At 38.9% G+C, this 20,588-nt stretch overlaps 1 long non-coding RNA gene across 1 annotated transcript in view; it reads left to right on the top strand.

The window, feature by feature from the left end:
* Nucleotides 1-20,588, top strand: part of LOC132223884 (uncharacterized) — a 298,474-nt gene that overhangs the window by 43,043 nt on the left and 234,843 nt on the right. Inside the window, exon 2 of the long non-coding RNA XR_009450546.1 lies at nt 17,406-17,501. This is a non-coding gene — a long non-coding RNA (uncharacterized LOC132223884). The remainder of the gene's footprint in view (nt 1-17,405; nt 17,502-20,588) is intronic.

The raw sequence follows: 20,588 nt of genomic DNA, 5'->3' as shown, positions 1-20,588 counted from the left end.
AGGGCAGAGGACGCCTGTAAAATGGTAGGATCACGGATCTGGTCTGGAGAGAGGCATGCAACCACCAGCATCCTGAAGGAATCTGCATTGCACCAAGTCCGCATGCCCTGGGGGCAGGCATAACATCCAACTGTTGAAAGGAAGTCCACATGGCTGCTGGCAGCTGGGGAATCTAGATCTAAGTCCATAGCCACAAAAGTCTGCACCCAGAAAGGTTGCCTGAAGAACTGCCAAGCCATGTGGTGCTGGGGGGAGAGGAACTTGCAGTCGTATTGGTTGTTTTGCCTCTGCTTTAATTTGCTAAACCCAGTTCATAGGACCTTTCAATTAAAAACGCTCACCTAGGTTGTGATTCAGGTAGAGGTGGCAGATGTGGAGTCTGGGGAGAGGCTGTGGAGGAGAGCAGGACAAGGAAAGGTGACCAGGAATGTCACACTGAAACATTCCTGACCCTCCAAACCTGAGCAGCCATTTTTCTCTGGAAGAACCAGCCCTTCCCAGCAGCCTCAAGATAGCTAATACAGCCACACCCAGACTACACCTTGAGCTAAAGGAAACAAGATTCTGAATAGCCCCAAAGAGCCCTCAGGGACTGGGTTGAAGAGGAGCCATTCAGTTCCAGAAAGTGATACAGAACCATCCCCACCCAAATCCTTGTCAGAAAAAGATGCTTGAGTGATTAAGATTGACAACAGGCAGGCAGACAAAGAAGGCAGATTGGTCCCGCCTGCTGGCAGCTAAAGCTGTGGAGATAGACACAAAAAGAGGAGCTGTGGATTGCTTGGAACTTCAACACAGTGCTGACTACCTAACAGGAAACTGAAAAGTGGCAGACAGAATTGAAGATTAGGGTCTTACAGCAGATCCCACTGGACATTAAAACTCAGCCAAAACAAACAACACCTTACTTATTTTATTTATTTATTTATTTATTTATTTATTTATTTATTTATTTATTTATTTATTTTTTAAAATTGTATTACTTTTTCTTCATTCTTTTTTTAAAATTTTTAATTGTTATTTTATGATATCTTATTTTTATTTTTGAACCTTTTTCTTCCCTTTTTTCATCCTGTTTTCTCTTCTATCCATGCTTTAGTTTTTCTCTTTCCTTTCTTTTTATCCCTTGTTAAAGTTGATTTTCTTTATTTGATTTATTGATGTGTTATTATTATTGTAGTCTCTGTTGGCTTACTCATATACCTAATTTTCTCTCCACTGCTCCAAGTCCATGCACCTTTCTCTTTTCTCTTTCTTCACTAGTCAATTTTTATATGCTTTTCATTTTCATCTCCTCTCTTCTTCTCCTAATTATTTAATTAGTTTCATTCAGTAAACTCAAGACTAGCTGCTCTCTCCTCTATTCACCTTTGCCAAAATAAATGAATAAATTAATAAATAAATTAAAAATATTTTGTTTTATCTTTTTAAAAAATTTTGGTCCTTTTCTTCTTATCCACTCATTCTCTTTCTACCTCCTCTATATTGAACCATGGTCCTTCCCCTATTTGTCCAATTCCTTAACCTTACTTTCTGTATATAAGCTCTGCCTCTACAGATTCTGTCTCCCCCTTTTCTGGGTGTTTGTTTTTTGGTTTTTTGGTTTGTCTTGTTTTCTCCCCATATATGTTTTCCTCTTTTTTTCTCTCCTTTTTCTTTTCTCTCTTATCTTTTTTCTTTTCTCAGTATCACTTTTGCTGTTTTTCTCTCTGAATTCTATTTTCTCTGGTGGTCACTATTATTATACTCGGTTTCATGAGTATATTCGTGTTTTCTCTCCTAATTCCATTTTCTCTGGTGATCACCATTATTGGAGTTATCAGTGTTGTGAGTACATTCCTTTTGTGTTGTGTCTTGTCGAGTTGTATTTTGTGTTGTTTGGACAGCATGGTAGAGAACAAGCCACATAACCAAACACCATGAGAGGAGAATCCACAAATGGGACAATAACACTCACGACCCAACTAATGCAAGAGAAGCCAAATATCCCAGGGAGGGGGAATCCATAGAATACCCAGCCCAGAGACCTGAGAGATTACACCATTGGGTCCCACAAAACATCTATTATATAAAACAAACTCAAAAAATCTGGAAGGCATATCAGTTTGATCTAATACATAGAAAAAAACACAAAGGAACAAAAAAATAGGGAGACAAAGAAACAACCCCATATGAAACAAAAGGAGGAATTACCAGGAAAGAAAATAAATGAAATGGAGGCAAGCAATTTGTCAGAGAAAGAACTCAGAGAAATGGTTATAAGCATGCTGAAAAGGATGGAAGACAAATTCAACCACTTATAAATGAATCCTGAGGAAATTAAGACGAATCAAGAAGAGATGAAGAATGTCATAGCTGCAATAAAGAACACAATGGAAGGCTTCAACAGTAGACTAGAAGATGCTGAGGACTGCATCAGTGAGTTAGAAAACATGGTAGAAACAACAACTGAAGCAGAATAGCAACTGAAAAAAAAAACTTAAATAGCCTGAGGAGAGCCTAAGGGTGCTTTGGGATAACATGAAATAAAACAACATCCACATAATAGGGGGGGGGGCAGGAGGACAGGAAGCTGAGCAAGGGGGAAAAAAATTTGAAGAAATAATTACAGAAAGTTTCCCTGATTTGTGGAAGAAAAAAGTTACATAAGTCTGAGAAGCACACAGAGTCCCAAACAAGATGAACCCAGAAGGACTGACACCAAGACACATGGTAATTAAATTGGCAAACATCAATGACAAAGTACGAATCTTAAAGGCTGCCAAAGAGAAAGAAAATTACCAACAAGGGATCTCCCATTAGACTATCAACTGATTTGTTAACAGAAATACATCAGGCCAGAAGGGAATGGAATGAAATATACAAAGTGATGCAACCAAGGGACTTAATCTAAGAATATTATACACAGCAATGCTATCATTCAAAATTAAAGGTGAAATCAGGAGCTAAACAAACAAAAAACGCTAAGGGAGTTTATCAAAACAATGTTAGCAATGCAAGAAATGCTAAAGGGACTGCTGTAAAAAAAGAAATAGAAAGGTAAGAATGAATACAAGCATAAAGAATTAAAAATGGTGGTAAACAAGAACTATCAATAATATCCTTAAACATAAATGGATTAAATGCTCCAATCAAAAGACATAGGGTATCTGAATGGATAAGAAAACATGACCCATATATTTGCTGTCTACAAGAGACCTACTTCAGAACAAGGACTCCCACAGACCGATAGTGAAGGGTTGGAAAAATTATTCAGGCAAGTGGAAATGAAAAATAAAGATGGGATAGCGATACTTATATTGAACAAAATAGACCTCAAAGTGAAGGCCATAAGAAGAGATAGGGAGGGCCACTTCATAATACTAAAGGGAGCAATTTAACAAGAGGATGTAACTCTGGTAAACATATATGAACTCAATACAGGAGCACCAAAATACATAAAAAAAACTACTGGAAGATATCAAGGGAGAGACTGACAGCAATACAATCAAAGTAGGGGATTTTGATAAACAGTTGACACCACTGGATAAATCCTCCAAACAAAAAATCAGCAAAGAAACATAAATCCTAAATGACTCACTAGATCAGATGAATTAATTGACATCTTTAGAACATTTCACCCCAAAGATACAGAATATACATTCTTCTCAAGTGCACATGGGACATTGACAAAGGTATACCACATATTGGAACACAGGCAAAGTCTCTTCAAATACTAGAAGATAGAAATCATAACAAGCATCTTCTCAGATGACAATGGCATAAAATTAGAAATCAGCTATAACAAAAACAATGAAAGAAAAATTAAACACTTGGAGGCTAAATAACACACTATTAAGCAATGATTGGGTTACCAAAGAGATCAAAGAAGAAATAAAAAGAATCCTGGAAACAAATGACAATGAAAACGCAACAATCCAAAATGTATGGGACATAATGAAAGCAGTCCTGAGAGGGAAGTTCATAGCTCTACAGGCCTACCTCAAAAAAGAAAATGGTAATAAATTATCTAACCCTAAAACTTTGAGAATTAGAGCAATAAAAAACCCAGAGTAAGCAGAAGGAAGGACATAATAAAGATTAGAGCAGGAATAAATGACATGGAGAAGAAGAAAAAAAAAACAATACAAAAGATCAATAAAACCAAGAGCTGGTTCTTTGAAAGGATAATCAAGATTGATGAATATCTAGCCAGGCTCACCAAGAAGCAAAGTGAGAGGACCCAAATAAACAAAATCAGAAATGAAAGAGGCTAAGTAACAACTGATCCTACAGACATACAAAGGATTTAAAAAAAAAATACCATGAATAACTCTACTCCAACAGTCTGAACAACCTAGATGAAATGGACATATTCCTAGAAAAATACAATCTTCCAAAACTCAATCAGAAAGGATAAAAAATGAATTGGCTGATAACGATGGTAGAAAATGAAGCAATGATAAAATAAACTTCCAGCAAACAAAAGCCCTGGGCCAGAAAGCTTCTCCAGGGAGTTTTACCAAACATTCAAAGAAGAACTATAACCTATCCTCTTCAGACTGTTCAAAAAAATTCAAGAGTAAGGCACACTTCCAAGCTCTTTCTATGAAGCCAGTATTACCCTAATCCCAAAACCAGACAAAGACACTACAAAGAAATAGAATTACAGGCCAATATCTCTTATGGCCATAGATGCTAAAATCCTCAACAAAATTCTAGCAAACTGGATCCAGCATTACATTAGAACATCGTACACCTATGACCAAGTGGGATTTATTTCAGGGATGCAAGGCTGGTACAATATCCACAAATCAATAAACCTTATACATCACATAAACAAGTTGAGAGATAAAAATCACATAATCACATCAATTGATGCAGAAAAAGCTTTTGACAAAATCCAATATCCTTTCTTGATAAAAACTCTCAGAAAAGTGAGAATAGAGGGATCAAATCTCAACATAATAAAAGCCCTATATGACAAACCTACAGCCAACATCATACTCAATGGGCAAAAACTGAAACCATTTACCCTAAGAGCAGGAACAAGAGAGGGATGCCCACTTTCACCACTCCTCTTCAACATAGTACTGGAAGTCCTAGCCAGAGCAATAAGACAAGAAGAAGAAATAAAAGGCATCCAAATTGGAAAAGAAGAAGTAAAACTCTCAATATTCACAAATGACATGATATTGTACATAGAAAACCCTAAAGACTCAAAAAAAATGACTAGACTTAATAAATGAATTTGGCCATGTAGCAGGATACAAAATTAACATCCAGAAATCTATGTTTTTTTATACACCAATAATGGACTCACAGAAAGAGAAACTAAGAAAACAAACCCATTTACTACTGCAACAAAAAAAATAATATACCTAGGAATAAACTTAACTAACGAGGTAAAAGACCTCTACTCAGAAAAACTACAAGATATTTAAAATACAGTTAGAGGAAGACATAAATAAATGTAACAGCAATACCTTGTTTGTGGATTGGTAGAAGCAACATCTTTAAAATGTCCATATTACACAAAGAAATCTATGGATTTAATGCAATCCCCATTAAAATACCAACAGCATATTTCACAGACCTAGAACAAACTTTCCAAAAATTCATATGGAATAAAAAAAAAAGACCCTAAATAGCTGCAGAAGTCCGGAGAAAGAAGAACAAAGTTGGAGGGATCACAATACCAGATATCAATGTATATTACAAAGCCTCTGTTCTCAAACCTGTCTGGTACTGTCACAAGAACAGCATATAGACCAATGAAACAGAACAGAGAACCCAGAATTGACCCAAGCCATTATGTTCAATTTACTATTTGAGAAAGGAGGCAAGAACATACAATGGAGTCAAGATAGTCTCTTCAACAAATGATGCTGAGAAAATTGGGCTGATACATAAAAAATAATGAAAGTAGACCACCAACTTACACCATACACAAAAATAAACTCAAAATGGATAAAGGACTTAAAGGTAATACGGGAACCCATAAAAATCTTAGAAGAATCCATAGGCAGCAAAATATCAGACATATGTTGTAGCAATATCTTTACCGATACAGCCCCTAGGACAATGGAGACTAAGGATAAAATTAACAAATGGGACTACATCAAAATAAAAAGCTTTTGCACAGCAAAAAAAACCATCAACAAAACAACAAGAAAGCCCACTGCATGGGAGAACGTATTTGCCAATGGTTTTTAAGATAAGGGTTTACTCTCCAAAATGTATCAGGAACTCATACAACTTAAGAAAATGAAGATGAACAATCCAATGAAAAAGTGGGCAAGGGACCTAAATAGACACTTTCAAAAGAGGACATACAGAAGGGCAAGAGACATATGAAAACATGCTCAAAGTCACTAATCATCCGAGAGATGCAAATTGAAATGACAATGAAGTACCATCTCACATCTGTCAGATGCCTATCAACAACAGTTCAACAAATGACAAGTGCTGCCAAGGATGTGGAGAAAAAAGAACACTCGTGCACTGCTAGTGGGTATGCAGACTGGTGCAGCCACTGTGGAAAACAGTACAGAGTTTCCTCAAAAAATTAAAGATGCAACTCCCATTTGACTCAATAATCCCACTTCTAGGGCTATATCCCAAGAAATCAGGAACACTAATCAGAAAGGATATATTCACCTTTTATATATGTTCATAGTAGCACAATTTACAATAGCTAAGATTTGGAAACAGCCTATGTGCCCATCAGCAGATGAGTGGATTAGAAATGGTGGCACATCTACACAATGGAATACTAAGCTGATGTATAAAAGAAGGAATTCTTATCATTTTCAACAGCATGGATAGCCCTGGAGAACATTATGCTAAGCGAAATAAGCAGTTGGATAAAGATAAATATCACGAGATCGCACTCATTTGTGGAATACAATGAACAACATAAACTGATGAACAAAAATAGATTCAGAGATATAGAAGCATAGAACAGACTGTCAAACCTCAGAGGGAATGCAGGGGAGGGGGGTAAGAGATCAACCAAAGACTTGTTTGCATGCATATAAGCATAACCAATGGACACAGACAGTAGAGGGGTGAGGGCATGTGCTGGGTGGTGGGAACAGTTGGGGAGAGCTCAATGGGGGAAAAAGGAGACATATAATGCTATACGTAATACTTTAAACAATAAAGAATTTTTTAAAAATAGCCAAACCTCTATCTCCATTAGAGGAGAGCCTGTGCTTTAGTTTAGATACCCATTTTTGTTTTTTATACTCCAGCCACTGGTCAACCCATTAAGAGATACTCCTTTGGATGGAAGAATAAAAGGAAGCTCTTTGGCATGTAACTACACTGGAGAAACCTAGCAGTTACTACCTTAACCCAATTGTCCTTTTTTTTTTTTTAATTTAGAATTCCACAATATGTTTCCTGTACCATTTCACAGCCTCTTACACTTTCTACCTTATATTACATGTATTGGTGGCAATTGAGTTGGACCTTATAGAATAAAAAAGTTTAATCGGGAAGGGATTGGTAATGGTGAACTCAGAAATCAAAGGTAATAATGGTGAAATCAGAAATTCAATAGATCTTTGGAATAGTTAATTCTCAGCATTTCTGAGGGTATCCAGTGAGTTTATACATTACTTCCTATTGGTAGTTTGACACTACTAACTCGGAAACTCTGTTATTTGCTATCCTGAAACTATTCAATCACTATTTGCACTTCATTGAAGGTTTGGGAAATTATAGTCAAACATGGAAAAATGCATGTTTTTGTTTTTGCATTTTGTTTGCTTTTTATATCAAGGGCAGATGCCCTGGCATTTCTTCACCAATATTGGGGATTGGTGAATATCATTTCTGGGGATCAAGTTAAAGAATCATTTTCTTCTGTTTCTCTTACTCCATCAAAATAACAAAAGTTCAATTGGAGACTTGGAATTTAAATAATTTACTGATCATTAATATTTTCTCATAGCCAACTTTTTTTTCATGAGAATTGAGAAACTTAAATCTCTGGATTATGTATTTTAGTATTAACTAAAATTTTAGATGACTTACCAGCTATTTAGAATCTATATCAAATTTGGGAAGGAAACTTCAGAAGATGATGAAAATTTTCTTTGGCTGACTTGTGATACTCAATTTTCTGTGGAAATGACAATTTTGATAACGAAAGCCCATTTCAAATGTAAAATCATAAATATGAATAAAAGATTTAAGACTCTGATAGCCCTAACTGGTTTGATTCAGTGGATAGAGCGTCGGCCTGTGGACTGAAAGGTCCCAGGTTTGATTCCAGTCAAGGGCATGTACCTTGGTGTGGGAACATCCCCAGTAGAAAATGTGCAGGAGGCAGCTGATTGATGTTTCTCTCCCATCAATGTTTCTGACTCTCTATCCCTCTCCCTTCCTCTCCGTAAAAAATCAATACAATATATTAAACAAAAGGACTCTCTGATAGTCCTGAGTCCATCATGTGAAAATTAAGCTTGCCCTATCATGCTGTTTTGCAAAGACTCTGACTGAGTTAACCTGTTTTACTTCATTACTCCTTTATCATAGAAATCAGTTGTCTCCTGAAAATTTAAAACCTATTTCCTAGTGAAGTAATTTATTAGAATCAGTGTAGATATTTATGAGTTTACTGAAAACTGAAGTTGTGCTTATTAAGCTATTCATAAAAACAGTGTTAGAGGTATGAAATTATTGATGCGAAACTTACACATCACATGCTAACCATTCTGGGCACATATATGGCTAACTATAGGAGCCTCTGAGATCTCTCTGCTTCCTTTGTTAGGCTTTAAGCCTAGAAGCTCAAGACAGCAGAACATGGAGAGTCACATGAGTCAGAAGGCATATGTAAAAAACATCGCCTCCCGCCTGTCAGAATGGCTATCATCAATAAATCCACCAATGACAAGTGTTAGTGGGAATGCACAATGGTGTAGCTACTGTGGAAAAACAGTTTGGAGTTTCCTCAAATAATTAAAAATGTAACTGCCTTATGACCCAGTGATTCCACTTCTGAGAATTTATCCGATAAAACCCAAAACACTAATTTGAAATAATATATGCATCCCTATGTTCATTGCAGCATTATTTACAATAGCCAAGATCTTAAAATAGACCAAGTGCCCATCAGTAGATGAGTGAATAAAGAAGCTGTTGTACATCTACATGATGGAATACTACTTATCCATAAAAAGGGAATCATACCTTTTGGGACAGCATGTTTTGGATGGACCTAGGTCCTAGAGAATATTATTCTAAGTGAAATAAGCCAGTAAGAAAAAGACAAATACCATATCATTTAACTATATGTGGAATCTAATGAACAAAATAAATTAATAAAATAGAAACAGACTTATAGATATAGAGAACAGACTGACAGCTGTCAGAGAGAAATAGGGCTGGATGGCTGGGTGAAATAGGTGAAGGGATTAAGCAAAAAAAAAATCCTCATGGACACAGACAGCAATATCATGATTATCAGATGGAAGGGGGCATGGGGGAAGGTGGAAGAAGGTAAATGGGGTATAAATGGTTACAGAAGGAGACTAGACTTTGGATGGTGAGCATACTATGCAATATGCAGATTATGTATTGTAGAATTTTACACTTGAAATCTATATAATTTTATTGAACAATGTAATGACAATAAATTCAATAAAAATAAACAAATTATAAAATAAAAAATAAATTGAGAAATTATAGGCTCTGGGATAGAAGGACAACATCAGTTTGGTTGATTGGGGCCTCTCAACTTCTGTACTCCTTTTCTTCCATCCACAAGCATTTATCAATTATTTACCAAATCCTAGGTACAATCAATATTATAATCTAGGCAATTCCTAGATACTTGAGATATAGAAATTAAAGAATTATCGGCCTTTAATGAGACCCAGTTGAATAAAGAAGATAGACAAAAATTCACTGTGACGTAAACCTCTCTATTATAGGCACAACATAGATAAAGTGGTTGGGAGTGATTTGGTTTACTTGGATGTAGTTTGGTGGAGGTCGCCATGCATATTGCATGACACATAGTGCTCAGTAGTGATAAATTATAGAGAGCACTTACTGGTGGTCAGGCACTGAACTAAGCTCATTACTTATATAATCTTCCTTAATTTTCAACAGCAATTTAATGCACTATGTACAATTATTATACCCATTGTATAGAAAATGAGGCACAGAGAGGTTAAGTAACTTGCCCAAGGTCACACAGCAACTAAGCAGTATAATAAGGATTTGAGTTCAGGCAGTGTGACTCTAGAGACTGTTCTCCTAGTTAACATATTGTGATGCCTCTCATTAAATGTTAGTTCATATAATTGTTATTGATATTTTATTGATATGGCCCCGTAAGTTGGGTGATATCAAAGTATGAATGATTTTTCTTTATTTTTACATTGATAGAAATTTTGTAATTTCTATGCCATCAAGTTGATATGAGTTGTTTTAAATTTTATGTTGTGGTGATGATAATAATTAATTACTAGGTACCAGACACTATCATAAATTCTTCACAATACTTAACATATATATTATCAAAACAACTCCATGAGGTAGGTATAATTAATTATTGCCCCCTTTACACATGAGAAAGCTAGGGTAAAGAGACTAACTTATTCAAGATCATACAGCTAAAAAGCAGCAGAATAGGGATTCTGCAGTCTATATGTTTAACTTCCATGTTATATAACTCATATAATTTTGACAGTTCTATCACACCTTTTTCTTTAAGAAGTTTGATAATATGTGTTCTTCTCCCATCTCTCCCACAGTGTTACTCCTAGATCCTCTGTTTTACTTAGGAGAGAATATAGTGATTTCAAGGAATTAGCAAAAGGCCCAGAAAATGTCAGCAAATACATGTTGAATATCTTCTGTGTGTAAGGCCCTTTTCTAGCACTATGAATGCAGCATGAAATAAAATAGACAAGATTCTCTACCCCCATATAGTTTGCATTACAGTGGAGAAAGATGAACAATGAGTGAATTACTGCAAATATCAAGGAGAAAAGTAGCCCAGAGAGTAGGAATAGAGAATGTCATGACAGAGGAGGGATGTTATCAAGTTAAATAGGATAGTTAGAGCAAGCATGGATCAGAAGGGAATATTAGATTTTTAAAAAGATGAGGGTATGTCTACACAAAAAGTTCTATAACATTGTTCATAGCAGTATTATTTATAATATTCAAATGTTGGAGCAATCCAAATTTTCATCAATGGATGAATGGGTAAACAGAATGTTATATATCTATATGACATAATATTTTATATATATATATATATATATATATAGAGAGAGAGAGAGAGAGAGAGAGAGAGATCTATATCTATATAGATATAGATAGAGATAGAGATAGAGATAGAGATAGAGATAGAGATAGAGATAGAGATATATACTAGAGGCCCGGTGCACAAAAATTTGTGCACTCGGGATGGAGGGGGGTCCCTCAGCCTGGCCTGTGCCCTCTCGCAGTCTGGGACCCCTCGGGAGATAACGACCTGCTGGCTTAGGCCTGCTCCCGGGTGGCAGAGGGCAGGCCAAATCCCTAGGTGCAGCCCCTGGTCGGGCTCAGAACAGGGCCAATTGGGGAGTTGGGGCGCCACCCCCTGTCATGCACAGAGCAGGGCGATCAGGAGGTTGTGATGCCACCCTCAGTCACGCTCAGGGTAGGGCCGATTTGGGGGTTGGGGTACCATCCCCTGTCACACTCAAGGCAGGGTCGATGGGGAGGTTGCGGCGCCACCCCCTGTCACGCACAGAGCAGGGCCCATCAGAGGGGTTGGGGCTCCGTACCCTGTCACGCACAGAGCAGGGTCTATCAGGGGGTTGGAGAGCTCCCACCTGTCACGCACAGAGCAGGGCCCATCAGGGGGTTGGGGCTCTGTACCCTGTCACGCACAGAGCAGGGCCCATCAGGGGGGTTGGGGCTCTGTACCCTGTCACGCACAGAGCAGGGCCAATCAGGGGGTTGGGGCGCTGCCCCCTTTCACACACAGAGCAGGCCCCATCAGGGGGTTGGGGCACCGCCCTCTATCACCCACAGAGCAGGGTCTATCAGGGGGTTGGGGCGCTGCCACTCTCACACTCAGGGCAGGGCCGATGGGGAGGTTATGGCTCTACCCCATCACACACAGAGCAGGGCCCGTGGGGGGGGGCGGTGGTTGGGGCGCCGCACCCTGTCACACACAAAGCAGGGCCAATCAGGGGCTTGGGGCGCCACACCCTGTCACACACAAAGCCACAGGGTGATCAGGGGGTTGGGGAGCTCCCCCATATCAGGCACAGAGCAGGGCTGATCAGGGGGTTGGGGCGCCTCCCCCTGTCACAAACATAGCAGGGTGGATAGGGAGGGTGTGGCCACGCCCCCTGTCACACACAGAGCCACAGGGCGATCAGGGGGTTTGGGCGCTGCACCCTGTCATGCTGATCCCAGTGCCGGGAGTCCTCGTGGCTCTGCTGATCCCGGTGCTGGGAGTCATATTACCCTTTTACTATATAGGTTAGAGGCCTGGTGCACAGGTGGGTGCTGGCTGGTTTGCCCTGAAGGGTGTCCTGGATCAGGGTGGGGGTCCCCACTGGGGTGCCTGGCCAGCCTGGGTGAGGAGATGAAGGCTGTTTGCAGCTGGTCACACATCCTTCAGGGTGGGGGTCCCCACTGGGGTGCCTGGCCAGTCTGGGTGAGGGGCTGAGGGTGACTGAAGCTCCCAACTGCTCCTTTTTTTCCCCTTTTTTTTTTATTCTGGGCCAGCTTTAACTTTGAGGCTTGGCTCCAGCTCTTAGGCCTCCGCTGCTGAAAGTAGGTTTCTGGCCTTTGCTTACAATGTTGCGATCCTGCTGGCTGAAGCCCAGCGGACTAAAGCAGGTTTCTGGGGTTTTGTTTAGCTTATATATTTGTTACATAGTTGCTTAGAGTTGCAGCTCAGAGGCCTTCAGTGGCAGGCGGGGAACGTTGGAGTCCTCCCTCGCTGAAGCAAGCAAGCCTCATGTTAGTTTCAAGCTGCCTGGCTGCCGGCCGCCATCTTGGCTGGCAGTTAATTTGTATATTGCCCTGATTAGCCAATGGGAAGGGTAGCAGTCGTACGCCAATTACCATGTTTCTCTTTTATTAGATAGGAGATATATATATATATATATATATATATATATATATATATATATGCCTAAGCAACTATTCAACCATTCAACCGTTTGACCATTCGACAAGAGCTATGATGCACAGTGACCACCATGGAAACATGGAACAGACTGATGAATCTCAGAGGGAAGGGGGTCAGGGGGGCTGGAAGAGATTAACCAAAGATCTTATATGCATACCAGAGGCCCGGTGGAGTCCCTAGCCTGGCTTGTGGAGATCTAGCCAAAACCAGCCCGGTGCACGGATTTGTGTACTGGTGGGGTCCTTCAGCCTGGCATGTTAGGATCAGGCTGAAACCTGCTCTCCATCATCCCCCGACGGGTCTCAGATTTCAAGAGGGCACAGGCCAGGCAAGGGACCTCACTGGTACATGAATCCATGCACTGGGCCTCTAGTTACGCCATAGAAAGGAATAAATTATGAAACACAACATAAATCAACTTCAAAGACATGATAAATGAAGGAAACAAAACACAAAAGGATACAGAGTGCATATTATTTATATGAATTTTATAGAATAGGAAAACCCATAGAGACATAAGATTGATTAGTGGTTGTCAGGGTCTGAGGAGGGAGAGTGGGAATTACCATTTCTGTGCATTGGGTTTCTTTGTGGGATGATGAAAATGTTCTGAATGTAGATAATGATGATGATTGTACAACCTAATGAATATATTAAAATCTACTAAACTATATATTTTAAGTGGTAACCTTTATAGTATGTGAATTAGATTAATTTTAAAGACCACAAGACAAATTTTTATTTGGCCAGAGTCTAAGCAAATTTGGCCAAGTGGGGTTACTTCAGATCTAAAGGCAGCCAGACTTCCTCTGGAAGTGAAAAGAAACAGTAGGAGGCCAGGGCCATTTCCAGGCTGAAGCTCATTCTTCAACAGTAAAGGCCACAGGCCCTGAGTACTGTGCTGGTTGGTGGAAGCCTGAGAGTTATGATGTCACAAATATCTCTCAGAATATTCCAGCCATCTTTGAGCATAGCACACAAGTCTGTTATAGGATTGAATGCCTCACTGAATAGCATCTTGAACAGAAAAAAAACATACTGTGGCACAGCTGTTTCTGTGATGGTTGAATTCCTGAGGGTGATGTTCGGTGTTCTCTTATTCCAGATCAGATCTGTAGTTATAAATACAATGGGCTACTCTTTCAGGCCAGACTGAAAACTCCATTATTGTTCTGGGGGTATTTGGCTTACCCCATCCCAAATACAAGTTCTCAGAGGTAAAATATTGATGAAAATACTATGTTTGCATATTTAATAAAACAAGAGTTAGAATAACTTTATTAAAAAGCCACTTGCTGACAATTTACAATATCTACATGGCATATTGTTCACACCATGTATAATCCTGTGACATTACTAATTAAAACTGTGGGTACACTGATGTTGAATTTATACTTTTAATACTTAAAGGTTAATGTTCCTCTCCAACAATAAGCTAACAAATACATAGACAAATTATAGTGTATCCATACAATAAAATGTTTTACCCATAAACAGAAAGTACTTTACATGCTACAGCATTGGTGAACCTCAAAAACATGATGCTAAATAAAAGAAGCCAGGCACATTTTTATGAAATGACCAGAAAAGCCAAATCTACAGAGAGAGAAAGTAAATTAATGGTTGCTAGGGGCTGAAAAGATGGGGGTAATGAGGAAGTGACTGTTTAATGAGTACAGAGTATCTTTTGAGCTCATGAAAATTTTCTAATTATAAGATTGTGCAACACTGTGAATATCTTAAAAACCATTTAATTGTACACTTTCATATAGTGAATATTATACAATAAAATATATTTTTAAAATACTTCCAAAAAATGGCAAAGGAAGTGAAGGGAAAAGCCATGCTAAGTTGCTGGGGAATTAAAGTTTAAGACAGAAGAAATAGCCATTTCAAAGACCTCAAGGCCAGAGCATTGCCAGTATGTGTTAGGAACATCATGTGCAAATGTACTAGCAGTGCAGTGGAACAGCAAGGGCAGTCCCAGGAAATGAGGTGATGGAAGTAGCAGGAGGCCTTGAGTATCCTTGTAAGCCATTGTGTAGATTTTTACTTATACTCTAGTGAAATGGAAAGTCATTTAAGATTTGAACAGAAGAAAAACATTATCTGACAAGATTTTTAAGACACATTTTGGCTTTTGTATGGAGAAGAGTATGTAAGGGCACAAAGTGGGAGGCAGGGAGATGGGTTTGTGTGCTTTTACAATATTCCAGGCAAAACATAATGATAGTTTTAAATTGTCTTAAAAGTCAAGGGCATAAGTAATATTTAGTTTTGCGGACATACTTTTAAATTTGAGGAAACAACTTTCATGACAAACTGGATGTGGTTGTCCATAAAAGAAAAGTTGATTAGGTGTTCCATGACCATGGCAAGTCATGTGCACACAATGAACTGTCCAAAGATGGAAGAAATACTTTATAGAGGGGAAGAGAAAGTTAAGGCTAGGGGCGGTTATAACCATAGAGCTATGTTGTAACGATAATACTATGTTACAACATAGAGTCTTCCTGTAGTTCTCTCACAATGACAATGTAATAGCTCCTCCCATAGGCCCTAGTTCCTCCCACAGACCTTCTAGATTAAGGTTAAGGTCACTGTCATAAATTGTATCAATGCGAACCACAAGGGAAAGAATGGAGTCACCTTTTACTGATACAGGGGAGACTATGGTACTAGCAGCTCAGGGATGGAATTTTTCAGACACATTAGGATTAAGATGCCTATTAGTTATTTAGTGGAAATTTTGAATAGACAGGTGCATATATACAGCATACCTGTAAGGGCTACAGGTTGGTATCTCTTCTGATTGGCCAATATTCAGGCATTACTAATCTTAAAATATTCTGATACATCTTCTGTACATCTTGAGTTCAAGGGAAAGGCCTCTAGCAGCAAGATAATCTGGGAGATATAAAGCTATGGATATAGCTTCTCAATACATTTATTCTATAATGTGAGGTGCATGGATTGTGAAAGAGAAAATGTGTTCTATTAGGGAGGCCTGCATATCAAGGATGTACCAAGTCTATTTGAGCTGACTGATGTAAGGATGAATTTTTTAAAGATGATTTTTTCCTGCTGCCAAGAAGGACAGTGATCTTCCCCCCCTCCTTTTATCAGTACATTTCTGTAAGAAACCTGTCTGTGAATCCTTCTTCTCACCCTTTGATATCTCTGGAGATCTGTTTAAAGTCTTGGCAAGCCTCTTTCCAGGTTTACAATGCAGGAGTGTTTTTCTTTTAAATTGAATTTATTGGGGTGCCATTGGTTAATAAAATTATATAGGTTTCAGGTATATAATTCTGTAGTACATCATCTGTGTAATGTATTTCTTATTTTTTCTTGATTGATTAAGGTATTACATATGTGCCCTTATCTCCTCCATGTCCACCCACACCCCCCACTTATGCCCTCACCCCCCTGGTGTCTGTGTGCATTGGTTAGGCTTATCCTACCTAATAAAATAGTAATATGCAAATTAACTGTCACTTAGAGACAAAGATGGAGGCTCCCATAGTGGCCAGGGTGGGCCACTGGCGGCATCGCCCCAACAACGCAAGCCCAGGAGGCAAACACAGCCCGCAGGAAGCACACAGCAAGGCCTGCTTGGCTGTTGCTGCAGTGACTAGCAAGCAGGCAAGCGCGAACCGCAGGCAGTTCCCAGCAGGGCCTGCTTGGCCATCACCAAAGTGACCCGAGAGCAGACAAGCTCAGCCCGCAAGCAGCACCTAGCAGGCCCTGCTTGGCCGTTGCTTTGGTGACCTGCAAGCAGGCAAGCAGACCATAAGACAGCACCCAGCAAGGCCTGCTTGCCCATCACTGTGATCTGGAGCAGGCAGGCCCCACAGAGAGCAGAGAACCACAGGATTGGGCCTAAGCCATCAGTAGGACATCCCCTAAGGGCTCCTGGATTGGAGAGGGTGCAGGTCGGGCTGATGGACAACCACCCCCCCGTGCACAAATTTCGTGCACTGGGCCTCTAGTATATATGCATAAAAGTCCTTTGGTTGATCTCTCCCCCTTACCCCCACCCTCCCCTACCTACCCTCTGAGGTTTGATGGTCTGAGTGATGCTTCTCTGTCTCTGGATCTGTTTTTGTTCATCAGTTTATGTTATTCATTATATTCCACAAATGAGTAACCTCATCTGATATTTATCTTTCCCTGACTTAGCATAATGTTCTCCAGTTCCATCCATGCTGTTGCAAATGGGAAGAATTCCTTCTTTTTTACCACAATGTAGTATTCCATTGTGTAGATGTACCATAGTTTTCTAATCCATTCATCTGCTGATGGGAACTTAGGCTGTTTACAAATCTTAGCTATGGTAAATTGTACTGCTATTAACATAAGGGTGCATGTATTCTTTCTGATTAGTATTTCTGATTTCTTGGGATATATTTCTAGAAGTGGAATCACTGGGTCAAATGGGAGTTCCATTTTTTGTTTTTTGAGAAAAATCCATACTGTTCTCCACAGTGGTCGCACCAGTCTGCATTCTCACCAGCAGTGCATGAGGGTTCCTTTTTATCTGCATCCTCACCAGCACTTATTTGTTTATTTGTTGTTGATAGCCATTCTGACAGGTGAGAGATGGTACCGGATTGTCATTTTGATTTGCACCTTTCAGATGATTAGTGACTTTGATCATGTTTTCATATGTCTCTTGTCCTTCCTTATGTCCTCTTTAGAAAAGTATCTATTTAGGTCCGTTGCCCATTTTTTGATCGGGTTGTTTATCTTCCTTTAGTTAACTTGTATGAGTTCCCTGTAAATGTTGGAGATTAAATATTTATGTGTGATAACATTGGCAAATATGTTCTCCCATGCAGTGGGCTTCTCTTGTTGCTTTGTTGATGGTATCTTTTGATGTTCAGAAGCAATTTATTTTGATGTAGTCCCATTTGTTTATTTTCTCTTTAGTTTCCATTGTTCTAGGATCTGTATCAGTGAAGAAATTGCTTCAGCATATGTCTGAGATTTTGCTGCCTGTGGATTCCTCTAGTATTTTTATGGTTTCCCATATTTTGTTTAAGTCTTATCCATTTTGAGTTTATTTTTGTGTATGGTGTAAGTTGGTGGTCTAGTTTCACTTTTTTGCATGTATCTGTCCAATTTCCCAACACAATTTATTGAAGAGACTGTCTTTTTTTTTAATTTTTTTTTTATTGCTTAAAGTATTACAAAGGGTATTACATATGTATCCATTTTATCCCCCCGCCCTAGACAGTCCCCTAGCCTCCCCTATCACCCAGTGTCTTATGTCCATTGGTTATGCTTATATGCATGCATACAAGTCCTTTAGTTGATCTCTTACCCCACTACCTCCTGCCCCCCAACCCTCCCCGGCCTTCCCGCTGCAGTTTGACAATCTGTTTGAGGCAGCTCTGCCTCTGTATCTATTATTGTTCAAAAGTTTATAATGGTCTCTATTGTCCATGAATGAGTGAGATCATGTGGACTCCATTGTATGTTCTTGCCTCCTTTGTCAAATATTAATTGAGCATTGTGGTTTGGGGTGATTTCTGGGTTCTCTATTCTATTCCATTGGTCTATATGTCTGTTCTTGTGACAGTACCAGGCAGTTTTGAGAAAAGTGGCTTTGAAATTCAGCTTGATATCTGGTATTGAGATCCCTCCAACTTTATTCTTCTTTCTCAGGATTGCTGCAGCTATTCAGGGTATTTTTTATTCTAGATGAATTTTTGGAGAGTTCTTTCTAAGTCTGTGAAATATACCATTGCTATTTTGATGGGGATTTCACTGAATCTGGTTTTGGTATTAGGGTGATGCTGGCTTCTTAGAATGAACTTAGAGGTGTTCCTTCCTCTTTAATTTTTTGGAATAGTCTGAGGAGGATAGGTTTTAGTTCTTCCTTGAATGTTTGGTAAAACTCCTCTGTGAAGCTGTCTGGCCCCAGGCTTTTGCTTTCTGGAAGCTTTTTGATGACTGCTTCAATTTCCTCTAGCTATCAGCCTTTTAATATTTTTAGATTCTTCCTGATTGAGTTTTGGAAGGTTGTATATTTCTAAGAATATGTCCATTTCCTCTAGGTTGTCTAGTTTGTTGGAATAGAGTTGTTCATAGTATTTTTTTTTTAAAAAATCTTTTATAGTTCTGTGGAGTCTGTTGTTATTTCGCCTCTTTCATTTCTGATTTTGTTTATTTGAGTCCTCTCTCTTTGCTTCTTGGTGAGCCTGACTAGAGCTTCATCCATCTTGTTTATCCTTTCAAAAGGCCAGATCTGATTTCATTGATCTTTTGTATTGTTTTTTGGTCTCTATGTCATTTATTTCTGCTCAGATCTTTATTATCTCCTTCCTTCTGCTCAATCTGGGCTTTTCTTGTTGCTCTCTTTCTAATTCTTTAAGTTGTAGAGTTAGATGATTTTTTTATCATTTATTCTTGTTTTTTGAGGTAGGCCTGAAGAGCTATAAACTTCCCTCTCAGGATTTCTTCCACTATGTCCAATAGATTTTGGATTGTTGTGTTTTCATTGTCATTTGTTTCCATGATGTTTTTAATTTCTTCTTTGATCTCTTTTGTAACCCAATCATTGTTAAATAGCATTCTATCCAGATTCCAAGTGTTTCAATTTTCTTATTGTTTTTACTGTAGTTTGTTTCTAATATTATGTATGCCATTGTGATCTGAGAAGATGTGTGATATGATTTCAGTCTTCTTGAATTTGGAAAGACATTGACTGTGTCCCAATATGTGCTCTATCTTTGAAAATGTCCCATGTTCACTTGAGGAGAACGTATATTCTGTAACTTTGGGGTGAAATGTTCTGAAGATGTCTTTTAAGTCTCTCTGATCTAGTGAGTCATTTAGTATCCCTGTTCCTTTGCTGATTTTTTTGTGTAGAGCAGGGGTGGGCAAACTTTTTGACTCAAGGGCCACAATGGGTTCTTAAACTGGACCGGAGGGCCGGAACAAAGCATGGATGGAGTGTTTGTGTGAACTAATATAAATTCAAAGTAACCATCATTACATGAAAGAGTACGGTCTTTTTTTTTTTTTGGTTTTATTCATTTCATACAGGCTGGATCCGGCCAGCGGGCCATAGTTTGCCCACAGCTGGTCTAGAGTGTTTATCCAGTGATGTCAGTGGCGGTATTAAAGTTCCCTACTATGATTTTATTGTTGTCAATTTCTCCCCTGATATCTTCCAGGAGTTTTTTTATGTATTTGGATGCTCCTGCATTGGGTGAAAATATGTTTACCAAGGCTTTATCCTCTTGTTGTATTGATTCCTTTAGTATTATGAAGTGGCATTATCTCTTGTTATGACCTTCACTTTGAGGTCTATTTTGTCAGATATATGTATTGCTACCCCAGCTTTTTTTCATTTCCATTTGCCTGAAAGATATTTTTCCAATCCTTCCCTTTCAGTCTGTGTGAGTCCCTTTTCCTGAGGTGGTTCTCTTGTAGATAGCAT

This window comes from Myotis daubentonii, chromosome X (assembly GCF_963259705.1).
Source record: "Myotis daubentonii chromosome X, mMyoDau2.1, whole genome shotgun sequence".
Classification (NCBI taxonomy): domain Eukaryota; kingdom Metazoa; phylum Chordata; class Mammalia; order Chiroptera; family Vespertilionidae; genus Myotis; species Myotis daubentonii.
The sequence above is the reverse complement of the archived record's forward strand: the minus strand, read 5'-3'. Positions and strand labels throughout refer to the sequence as shown.